Raw genomic sequence first — 11,587 nt, forward strand, 5'->3', positions numbered from 1 at the left:
AAGACCCCACGAAATCTTCACTGTTCTCATCTCACGCTATACGAGCCGTTCTAAGGGGAATTCAGAAACAACAACCAGTCATCAGCACTAAGCGCTTGCCCATTACGGGGCCCATCTTTAGGGACATGTCAACTATTCTGGCTACTTCGCCATTCGGTCTGCTCCGCAGCACGGTCTTACAAGCAGCCATATATTTAGCTTACTATGGGTTCTTGCGGCCTGGCGAATTCACCTCTAACAAACCCACAGACCAAGTACTATGCAGATGACACTTGCTTCGATACCAAGACCACTTCATCCTGCACCTCGAGGTCTCTAAAACCCAGCAAACGGGCCCAGGAGTGAACATTCACCTCTACAAAACCAACAACAGCTGGTGTCCAGTCGCCGTACTCAACCGACTCCTGTCACTCCTGCCTGAGCAACCAGACAACAGTCCCCTTCTACCATTCCCAGTCAAACCCTTAAACGCCTCTCAGTTTGTGGAACACATAAGGATACTTCTCCGCAATCTTCATCTTAACCCTAGTCAGTATTCCGGACACTCTTTCCGCATCGGAGCCGCCTCCGCGGCGTCCCGCCACGGGGTTCCAGACCACATCATCAAAAGACTAGGCAGGTGGAAGTCAGCCTGCTTCGCCCGGTATATCCCCAATCCACAAACAGAGATGGCACAGGCATTCTCCAAATTGGCTCAATAAATAACTGAAAACCAATAAAATTATAACCCTACCTGAATGTTTTGCCCCCTTATTTTGGCATACCGGCCATTAGACCAAGGCACACTTTCAGGTCCATTTCATATGGTAAGTCCACACTTTCAGGTCTATCTCCGATTGGTAAGTCTTATCTTTACTATAAGTGTTATCCATGTACATATCGGACATAGGGCTCCAACCATAAGTAGGAAGGCCAGTATGGTGGCCTGAATTAATGGGAGGAGCCCGGGGGGTACTTAAGCAGCCCGCTCACCTGTGGTGCTTGTCGGTTTCCTGTGCGCGATACCCACCCTCCCATCCCCATTTCACAGCATTTCTCAAACTATTCATTTCATTCATTTCTCTTACAGAATAATCATTTCTTAAACCAGGGTATGCCCCCTTATTTTGGCATACCGGCCATTAGACCAAGGCACACTTTCAGGTCCATTTCATATGGTAAGTCCACACTTTCAGGTCTATCTCCGATTGGTAAGTCTTATCTTTACTATAAGTGTTATCCATGTACATATCGGACATAGGGCTCCAACCATAAATATATATATATATACGGTATGCCAGTGGGATCGCTGGAGAGGGAAGGTACAGTAGATAGTGAGCTAATAAAGGCATTACAATAGTCAGACATGGTGTTAGTCAGATGGTGGACCAGGTTCCACACCTTATTCCAGGTATTTAAGTACCACCAAATCAACAATTTGATGGAATTCTCATGATTCGTAAGGGAAGATTAGCTTTTGTTAATATTTGTGTTAGGCCATGGTGCAAATTTCTTTCCTGCAGCCCATATGATTCCTCCCATCAAAACAGACAGTACTGACAGGGGAATCCCACTTGTCGAGCAATTGTCTGCCCCCAGGGTGGAAGTGTCCTTGCCAGAAGACAGTGATTATCGCTAGCGGCTATAGCAGCTGATAGCGATAATCGCAAGAGAATCTGGCAGGCTGGTTATACCCAAGTTGATTGATCGTTCAACTTGGTACATTCAGCCTGGCCATTAACGATCTGAATCTGATTCGAACAGTGTATGGACAGCCTTAGTTGCCACTGCTGCACTATAATGCCCTGTACACACAGTCAGATTTTCCGATGGAAAAAGTGCGATAGGATTGTGTTGTCAGAAATTCCGATCGTGTGTAGGCTCCATCTGAATTTTTCCGTCGGAATTTGCGACACACAAAGTTTGAGAGCATGATATAAAATTTTCCGTCACCAAAATCTGATCGGTTAAATTCCCATCGTGTGTACACAAATCCGACGCACAAAGTGCCACGCATGCTCAGAATAAATTAAGAGACGAAAGCTATTGGCTACTGCCCCATTTATAGTCCCGACGTACGTGTTTTACGTCACCGCATTCAGAATGATCGGATTTTCTGACAACTTTGTGCGACCGTGTGTATACAAGACAAGTTTGGCCCAAAATCCGTCAGAAAAAATCCGACGGATTTTGTGGTCGGAATGTCCGATCAATGTCCGATCGTGTGTACAGGGCATAAGAAGTAGTGGAAGAGTTAAACTTATTTGGCTCAGATTCTGCCTAGTCCATGTTTTGCATGTAGTAGTGAAAGTATATATAAGAATGGTAGCATGCTGCTTAACAGTCAGGTCGCATGGAAAGTTGTATTGTTCTCCTTGTCTAGGGTGTAGTGGGATTACCCTGCCAGCTACACAGCGTGTCTGAATGTTCTATTCAAACGCTGGTGATGAAGGGCAGAGGATTAAGGGAGAGGCTTTAGAGCAGGCATATCAAGCTGGTGTGTTTTATGGGTTACATTCAGCCCTGTTGCTCCTTCTTTGTGGTCTTCAGTGGTTTAAGAATATAACTTAAATGATGCCCCAGCAGTTTTCTGGTTGATAAATGCTATACTTCTTTAAGTGATTTTGCAGCTCAATACTTAGGGCCCATTTACACTGTTGCTTTTTTAATGCACAGATTTCAGTACTCTAAAATGCATGTATGGTTCCCTGTAATTAAGTTCCTATCACAGTGCTGCAGTGTGTTTTTAAAAATATAGCATATTAATTGTTTTTCTGCATTGTAATGTGTTGGGAGGCTCATATATGTTAATGGCATTGCATCAAAATGCATATAACATGTGTCTTGATGTGTTGGCAATAGGTATTGTGAAGCCTTAGTCAATGGCTGCTAACCCTATCCATGCCGGATCCTAAATTCAAAAACACATTAAAAACACATATTAAAATGCATGTCAATGCAGATAGGAAAACGCATGTTGACGCATGATAATGTACCTGCTTAGTGCTAGAAAATTGTGCTGTGGGAACTTAAGCAGAAGAGGCCTTCGGCTTGCTAAGAATTATCAGATACTGCTCAAAATAGTGGTGCACTTCTCAGGCATACCTCCCAACTTTTTGAGATGGGAATGAGCGATACCTATCAGCAAAAGCGTGCAGGCATAGGACACACCCCTTGCCATGCCCCCTTAAACCCACAAGTACTTTTTTTTACCACCACTATTCCTTTATATTGGCTTTTGGAATTTACAGATGCAGCAATTTAGAAATCAGATGAAAGGTTTAGCGCTGGAAAACGCTTTTTGATAGATAAAAAGTGCATTTTATATACATTTATATAGATCACACCCAACTGAGGGACAAATGAGGAGGAATGAGGGACATTGCTCTAAATCAGGGACAGTTGGGAGCTATGCTCAGGCACAGAACAACAAATGAGAAAACAATGTAAGCAATGTGTAACATGGTGACAGTGCCCCTTTAAAGAGATCCCGTCATCTCAACAGCAATCTTCCCAGAAAATTATATATATATATATACACACACACACATTTAACATATCTTATAAATGTTATTTACCTGTTAAAGCCTCTCCAAAAACCCTAAAAAAATATTTTGTGCTGTGGAATATTTGGTGGATGCAATGTCCCCAGCCCTAGCAGACTCAGGACTGTCACTCCACAAACACTCTAAAGTATTCTCCTTCACTCCTTCCACAGCAGTTACATAAACTATTTTGTACATACCTAGGAACATAAAACTCTAACCATTTGCCTACTGGGCACTTTTACCCCCTTCCTGCCCAAGCCAATTTTCAGCTTTTAGCGCTGTCACATTTTGATTAAAACACTGTCATGCAACACTGTACCCAAATTAAATTTTTATATTTTTTTCACACAAATGGGGCTTTCTTTTTGTGATATTTTTTTGATGAGGCAGCACTGATGGGCACTGATGAGGCGGCACTAATTGGCAGCACTGATATGCACTGTTGGGGCTGCACTGATGATCAGTGCCCTAATTATCAGTGCAGATGTCCCCTTTCACATTAGCCGGTTACCGGCTCTCTCATCTCTTCACGCTGTGACAGCATGAGGAAAGCAATGCCGATAACCGGCAAGTGTGTTTAGATAATGATCAGCTGTGATTGGACACAGCTGATCATGTGGTAAAGAGCCACTGTGATTGACTCTTTACTCCGATCTGTGATTAGTTGTATCCTAAAGACACAACGATCACAGAACGCGCCATGTGCACACCACAGCGGGCACCCGGAGGGCGCGATCATGTGAGGACGTCATATATGACATCCTCCCAGAACTAGCCTGACCGCGCTGTAGCTGTCATTTTGCTATAGCACGGTCGACAAGAGGTTAAAGAGATCCTGTCACCAACTTCAAAAATTCCAGGTATTTTTTTTTTTTTACTTAAAATGTGCCTCTGAACTTGGTTGCAAATGAGACTATTTTAGGAAAGTCAATTACCTAGCATAGCCCTCTCCTCCCCTGGGAGTGTTTAATTACTCTTTGTGTTTTTCATTAGCGCTGCAATTTTTGTATTTTATTTCATTATAGGTTTACAGTGATTTACGGTGATGGGTGATCTCTAGTCTATTCCCTATCCATGCACACATAGGGGCAGTGTTGACGACACACGTCCTTCCTTCCTGCAGAGTATGAGTAGGAGGTAGTGATCTACCGCTCTACTCCCCATCCATGAACACACAGGGGGATAGTGAACTCCACTCTATGCCTCATCCATGGGCACTCACAGGGGGCAGTGATCAGGATGCACTTGATTTCTCCCTGCAGGGTTAGTATAGGGGGCCAATGATCTACCATCCTACTCCCCATCTATGAACATAGAGGGGGCAGTGCTCGCCAACCTACTCCTCTTCCATAGACACACATGGGGCCAGTGACCAGGACATACTTTACTCTTCCTTGCACAGTATAGGATACAGTGATTTAGTACCCTACTCTACACCATGGACACACATATTCATGGACATATCTTTAGGCCCTCACACTTCTAAAAAGCTATTTGGCCACACCCACTATATGGCTGGGCACATGCATGATTAACCAGGCCGCCCACTCCATCCTCATTTTTAGAAATACTAAAGAGGTTCTTAAAAGAGAAAATGGTTTTGGCATGCTGCCGAAGGAGGAAGGAGGCTGTGCTAGAGATATGACTCTTCCTGAAGTAGTCAAATTTTCTAGCACGTTGAAAGGCACAAAGTGATTAATGGGAAGAATAAAATTCTACAAGTAAGCATTTTCTGTGCTTTTACCTGCATTTTTTTCTAAGTTTGCGACAGGGTCTCTTTAGGTAGGTATGGCCCTCAGTAGATATAATGTGGCCCCAAAAGATTAATTTCACCCAAGGTAGCCCAGTGTTCCATTTGAGTTTGCTATGCATGCTGTAGACAATATGTAGGTCAGCTGCACATACAGTCCCACACTATATGTATATGCTCAGAACACAGATCCTAGCAATTGACATGGAGCTCCATGGCTTCATCTTCAATCCCGTTCTCACACGTGGAAGAAAAAGTAATTAAAACAAAAATTTATTTATTTTTTTGGCATGCAAAATCAAAAGTGCCAAAATACTAAAAACGAGAACTTGCCACAATTGCATATTCTGCCCCGGAAAAAGCTTGTATCATTTTTGTAAGCTTAGAGTAGCCTGTATATATAGGGCATATTAAACAGTCAGTACACAGAAAACTGATAATCTAGAAGGTTTTGATTAGTAAGATCTCTGCTGTTACATTAGCCACTTGCCATCTGGGCCATTTCTGACACTTCGCTCCTACATATAAAAATCTATTTTTTTTTTCTAGAAAATTACTTGGAACCCCTAAACATATATATATATATATATATATATATATATATATATATATAGTAGCAGAGACCCTATATAATAAAATGATGGGTGTAGCAATTTTTTATGTCACACGGTATTTGTGCAGCGATTTTTCAAATGCAATTTTTTGGGAAAAAAACACTTTCATGAATTAAAAAAAACAAAACATTAAAGTTAGCCCAATTTTTTTGTATAAAGTAAGATGATGTTATGCCAAGTAAGTAGATACCTAACAGGTCATGGTTTAAAATGGCATCTGCCCGTGGAATGGCAGCAAACTACGGTTCCTAAAATTCTCTATAGTTGACGCTTTAAATGCCATTCCAGGTTACCAGTTTAGAGTGGCACAGGAGGTCTGGTGCTAGAATTATTTCTCTCACTCCGATGTTCACAACAATATCTTGCATGTGTGGTGCGATCACAGTTTACATATGTGTGCAGGAGTAACGTATGCGTTCGCATTTGCGTGTGAGCATGGTAGGATGGGGGCTTTCATTTTTTTTATATATTATTTATTTATTTTATACAAATTTTTTTTACACTTTTTTTTTGTTTGTTTTTTGTACTAACTTTATTGCTATCACAAGGGATGATCAACATCCCTTGTGACAGCATGGACCATGACAGGTCCTCTTTATGGAGAGATTTGGGGTATTTTAGACCCCAAATTTCTCCTCTAGCCTCCCATGAAGATCGGTCTGATTGGCTGCTTTCCTGTCCGCTGGTGACCAGGTAAACAAAGGGGCGGAACCGGAAGCGACTAACTACTTGTCGCTCCCGGTTTCCAGAGAGAGTGGAACGATGTCAGTTCCTCTCTCTAAAGTACATGGCAACCATCGTCACTGGCCGCATCGCTCCCGGGTACCGCGATGGGACCCGGAGAGCCCGGAAGAGCTGGCACTCAGATCACTTCTGCAAAAAAAGAGAATCGCCAGCTGAAAAGATCGATAGCAGGATGATGCCTGTAGGTGTAGGCATCATCCTGGTATAACCACTGAAAACCAAGGACGTCCATGTATGTACCTTGGGCGTAAAGTAGTTAGTGAGATCTCTGTTGTACCCATTTTCCCTGTTGGATTGTCTTACTTACATTGTGGAGAAAGCAACAGAAATAAATAAAACATTGAACAGTAGGTATACCCGATACTGTTAGGTGGAAAGGAGTCTGGAAATGTGGCCAGAGGTCTGTCTACTGGGGTATTCAATACAAAAAAGGAGCCAGTGGCTGGCTGACTCAACCCATCATGTTCCACCTATAATTAAGTTGTCGGGTGGGCTGGCCCTTTAAAGCAAATTAAGAGAATTATGGAGACTGCCATTGTTGAACTCTTCTACTGAAAATGCCAGTTATCTAGCTGTCTAGGTGACCTCCCATGGTGTCAATATTCTGAATCGCTGACCCAACTAGCATGTGGAGATAAACTTCTAATGCCGCATACACACGACCGGTTTAGCCGTCGGAATAAACTCCGAAGGTTTCTCCGACGGAATTCCATTCAAGCGGTCTTGCCTACACACGGTCAATCCAAAGTCCAACCAAAGTCCGACCGTCCAGAACGCGGTGACGTACAGCACGTACAACGGGACTAGAAAAAGGAAGTTCAATAGCCAGTAGCCAATAGCTTCCGTCTCATACTTGCTTCAGAGCAAGCGTTGTTTTTGGTCCGTCGGAACAGCATACAGACGAGCAGTTTTACCGATAGGAATGGGTTCCGTCGGAAATATTTAGAGCATGTTCTATTTCTAGGTCCGTCAGAATTTTTGAAAAATCGTAATAGGCGATGAAAAGCTTCCGTTGGACTTTTTCTGTCGGACATTCCGCTCATGTGTACGCGGCTTAATTGTTCTCTGATGCCAGCTATATTCTGGCAGCTAGAATTTTTACCAGGCGGTCGGTAATGGCAGCCCCCATATTTCTCATAACATTCTTACTTTAAAGAGATCCTATCACCAACGTCAACAATTCCAGGTAAAAGCACAGAAAATTCAAGTATTTTAAATGTTTACTTGGAGCATTTTTCCATTCCGTAAGCATTTATTTACTTACAACGTGCCTCTGAACTTGGCAGCAAATTTGACTATTTCAGGGAAGTCAATTTCCTAGCACAGTCCCCTTCCTACTTTCACATCATAGCCCTCTTCTCCCCTGGGAGTGTTTAATTATCCTTTGTGCTGGCCCAGCTAAAATGTTTTAAGTAGCTTCCAGGCAAGTAGCACAGGGGAATAATGTAGACTGTGACAGCTCTGAGCTTGCTGAGGCTGCTGACATCACATCCAAGATGGTGGCACTCAACAGTGGTCTCAGGGCTTTTGGATGTCTACACAAAAAGGATTTTACAGGTAAATAAAATGCATAAAATATGTTAAATGTACATATAATATTATAGGAAAATGTTGTTGAATTGAATAGAATCTCTTTAAAGTGATACTATTTTTATTTTTTTAAGAACTTTATTTAGAAAATAGAACATAATAAACAGTACTATTTTTTAAAATTCAAAAAAGGAGGTCTAAACATGCCTATTTGTAGTTCTCTTCTGCTAAAACCAGCCTCAAACTAGGGAATTCTCTGGGATGGCTGGTTAGCAAGCCCAGATTGTGATCAACAGGTAGCCAACCCGTCATACCAGAGCATCAGAGTGCATAGAGCTGGCGCCAGCATTGGAGGGAGCAGGAGCCGCATAACCTTATCCTTCCTCTGTAGCGCCACCGCCTGTCCCAGACGAAGCGATTCCAAGTGCACTTTGCTTGGGACCTTTCTAGCAGCCTGGAGAGAGATGCTAGCAGAATCCGGAAGAGGAAAAGGTCAGTGTATTTAACATTGCACACACTGCACGTTTGCAATGGGCATTTTGGCACTTATAAATGTAGCGCTGGTAGATTTGCGATCTACCATCTGATAGGTAAATTTAGTAAATTGTTCCTTAGGAAGGTTAGATTTGCCTCTGTTCCAGCTTGGCTGACGTTGCGTGTGCTTCCATACTGAGCCGTGGGTGTCGCTGTTACCGCTGGCTAGTGTTGAAAAGGCAGCGTGTCTAAGCGTATGGATGCTCTTCTGTCCCGGAGACAACTCGGTGGAGGTGGTCCTCCGAGTTGCATTCTGGGCGAGGGTATTTATGGAACAGACGCCATATTTTGGGGTTCGTTTTACAGCCACCTGCTGGCCCTCCTGGCCGACAGGTATGCGTTAGAGAGCTATCTCGTGGTCCTCTGTTCCGGAGGCCCACGTTGCTGCGGCGCAGGGGTGGGCCCAGAAGCTTGTCTGGGGCCTACCACAGCGGCCGAGGAATGGTCCTGAGCTGTCTATCCAGAGTGAAGAAGCTGGACAACCGAGGAGATCCCTGGGGAGGACCCGTCATGGAAGGATCATGCAACGTGCTGGTCTGGAGAGGGGCCTGGTGACTCGGTTGGAGGACGTATCCTAAAGTGATTATACAGCATAGTGTTGCCGGGTTGGCTTAAAGGATCAAGCACTGTGACTGACATTCACCACAAAAGAACCAATACATCCTGTGGCAGAGGATCGTATGGGTTCATCCAAAATAAGTCTGTGGCAGAGACTTTTGTTCGTGCTGCGTTCTGGCTGCTAGGCTAGTGAGAGAGGCCTATCCAGGCGTGCAAGGAGTGTGTCCCACCAAGGGAGTGCATTCTACTGAAATATCCAACCCCAAAGGACATTTGTCAAGAATCTTACTAAAAAGGTATTTGAGTTTTCCTCTGCAGTTTCCCTTCTGCCTCTTTCCTGCTACTTCCTTCGTTGATGGTTTAATAAAGCATTGAAAACGTACTCAAGTGTTGGTGCGTGTGTCATCCAGAGGTAAACTCAACGGAACCCTAGACCTGGTGCTGGTGAAACAGAGGGAAGGAGAGTGAAGGTAACAAGCCCGTTTAAACCAGCAGCTCCATCGAGCTACATAAAAAAGGGTTTTCCTGACAGACTCCGTGGCAGCCTATGTTTGGGTAGCTCCGCCCTTGCTTCTACCCCAAAGGGACCCCACTCCCATAATTTTTGAGGCTGAACCAGAGGCCGTGTTCCTTTTTTGTCCTCCTTCTAGGACACATCTTGTTTGAAGTTTTTTTCCTTCCTTTTGGAAGTATCTCCCGTGGGAACAGCTGTGCGGATGTGAGGAGTGTCCACTGTGTCCCCAGCTATTAGTGAGGTGGTATTATGGCACACATATGCAGAAGATCCTTGTCTGGAGAAGTAGGTCCTGCCGTTGGCGGGCATATGTATTGCCCTGGTGAATTGTTATTAGTGGTGTGCGGTTAGGCACACAAAACGTAGAGGACCGTTGCCTGGAGAAGTGTGACCTGCAATCAGCAGGTGTTTTGCATTGGCCAGAAGCCCTGATGTCAGCGGGTGGCTGTTAAGTGTGCCCAGTGTAGATTCTGCAGCTGATCTCCTGCTTCTGGGATCCAGGGTGTGTGAGTGCCGCATATACCTTTTCGTTTTATGGATTGCTTGTTAATTGTTCAAGGTCCTCTTCTAGATACCACTCTCACCGCCATTCGAGCCGTTCCGAGCCTGGAGCTTGTTGGGGGTGTGGATCTCAGGTCCCAGTGAGCATGTCACTATGAGAGTCATGTTTTGCCCAAGTGATGGGAGAAAGGGAGAGCGATAATCAGCAGATGGTGTCGCTGATCAAGTGAATGGTGCAGACTTTAAGGATGTCATCACGGATGAATGGAGCAAGACAGAGAGGAAAACATTCCTGCAAAGCAGGCTGATAAAATTTCATCCTTTCAAAGCGGAGGATGTGCAGCATCTAGAATCGGCCCCACTGATAGATGTGGCCCTCATGAGCCTGGCTAAACATGTCACCCTGCCACTGAAAGACGCTGTCTCATTCAAAGATGGCCTGGAGAGACAGATCGATACAGATCTGAAGAGGATCTATGTGACAGCAGGACCAGCTCCAGCCCTAGCGGCCATGTCAAAAGCTATGGCGGTCTGGGCCGATGAAGTGGATTCCTCATTGAAGAGTGTCTTCCTTCAGTTTTCCTTCAACAGGCCTCTAAACCTTCAGTTTAGAGGCCTGCCATTTGCACTCTCAACATCGCCCTGTGTATTCTCCAAAGTCTTGCTGGCTGTGGTGACCTTGATCAGGAAAAGAGGCATACGCCTACACCACTACTTGGACGAACGCCTTCTGCTGTCCCAAGACAAGGGACTACTTGTGAGGCACAGAGCTCAGGTTCTCCATGTACTGCGGGAGTTTGACTGGCTTGTAAATCCAGAAAAGAGGGGCTCAGTTCGATACGGCTCAAGGCACTATTGCTCTGCCTCTGGAGAAGATTTCGGTGATCCGGAGCAGGATTTCCCTGGTCCTGTTGTCTTCTCAGCTTCAGGTGTCCCAGTGCCATTGCACCATGGTTTCCATTGCACCAATGTTCAAATGGACGCAATTAAGGGTGCGTTCCTCCAGAAGTGATCAGGAAGCAAAAGTTAAATCATTTATATCTTACTGTCAATGAGGAGGAGGAGCCTGCTGTTGTGGCTCTTGAAGAAGCTCAATTGTCACTCAATTGCTCCCATCAATTGGATCACGATCACTGCCGATGCCAGCAGCAAGATCTCCTCTTGCAGGGCATGTCGATACATCTGTGTCCTGCATGCCTCCACCTGATGGTCTGGTTCTTAAGAGGGAAAGGCTAGTGGCCCTAGGCTGTTCTTCCGGTATTGTCTCCACTTTGATGAGTGCCAGAAGAGCCAGCATGAACAGTGTACAGTAGGA

The sequence above is a fragment of the Aquarana catesbeiana genome, linkage group LG03 (genome assembly GCF_042186555.1).
Source record: "Aquarana catesbeiana isolate 2022-GZ linkage group LG03, ASM4218655v1, whole genome shotgun sequence".
NCBI lineage: Eukaryota > Metazoa > Chordata > Amphibia > Anura > Ranidae > Aquarana > Aquarana catesbeiana.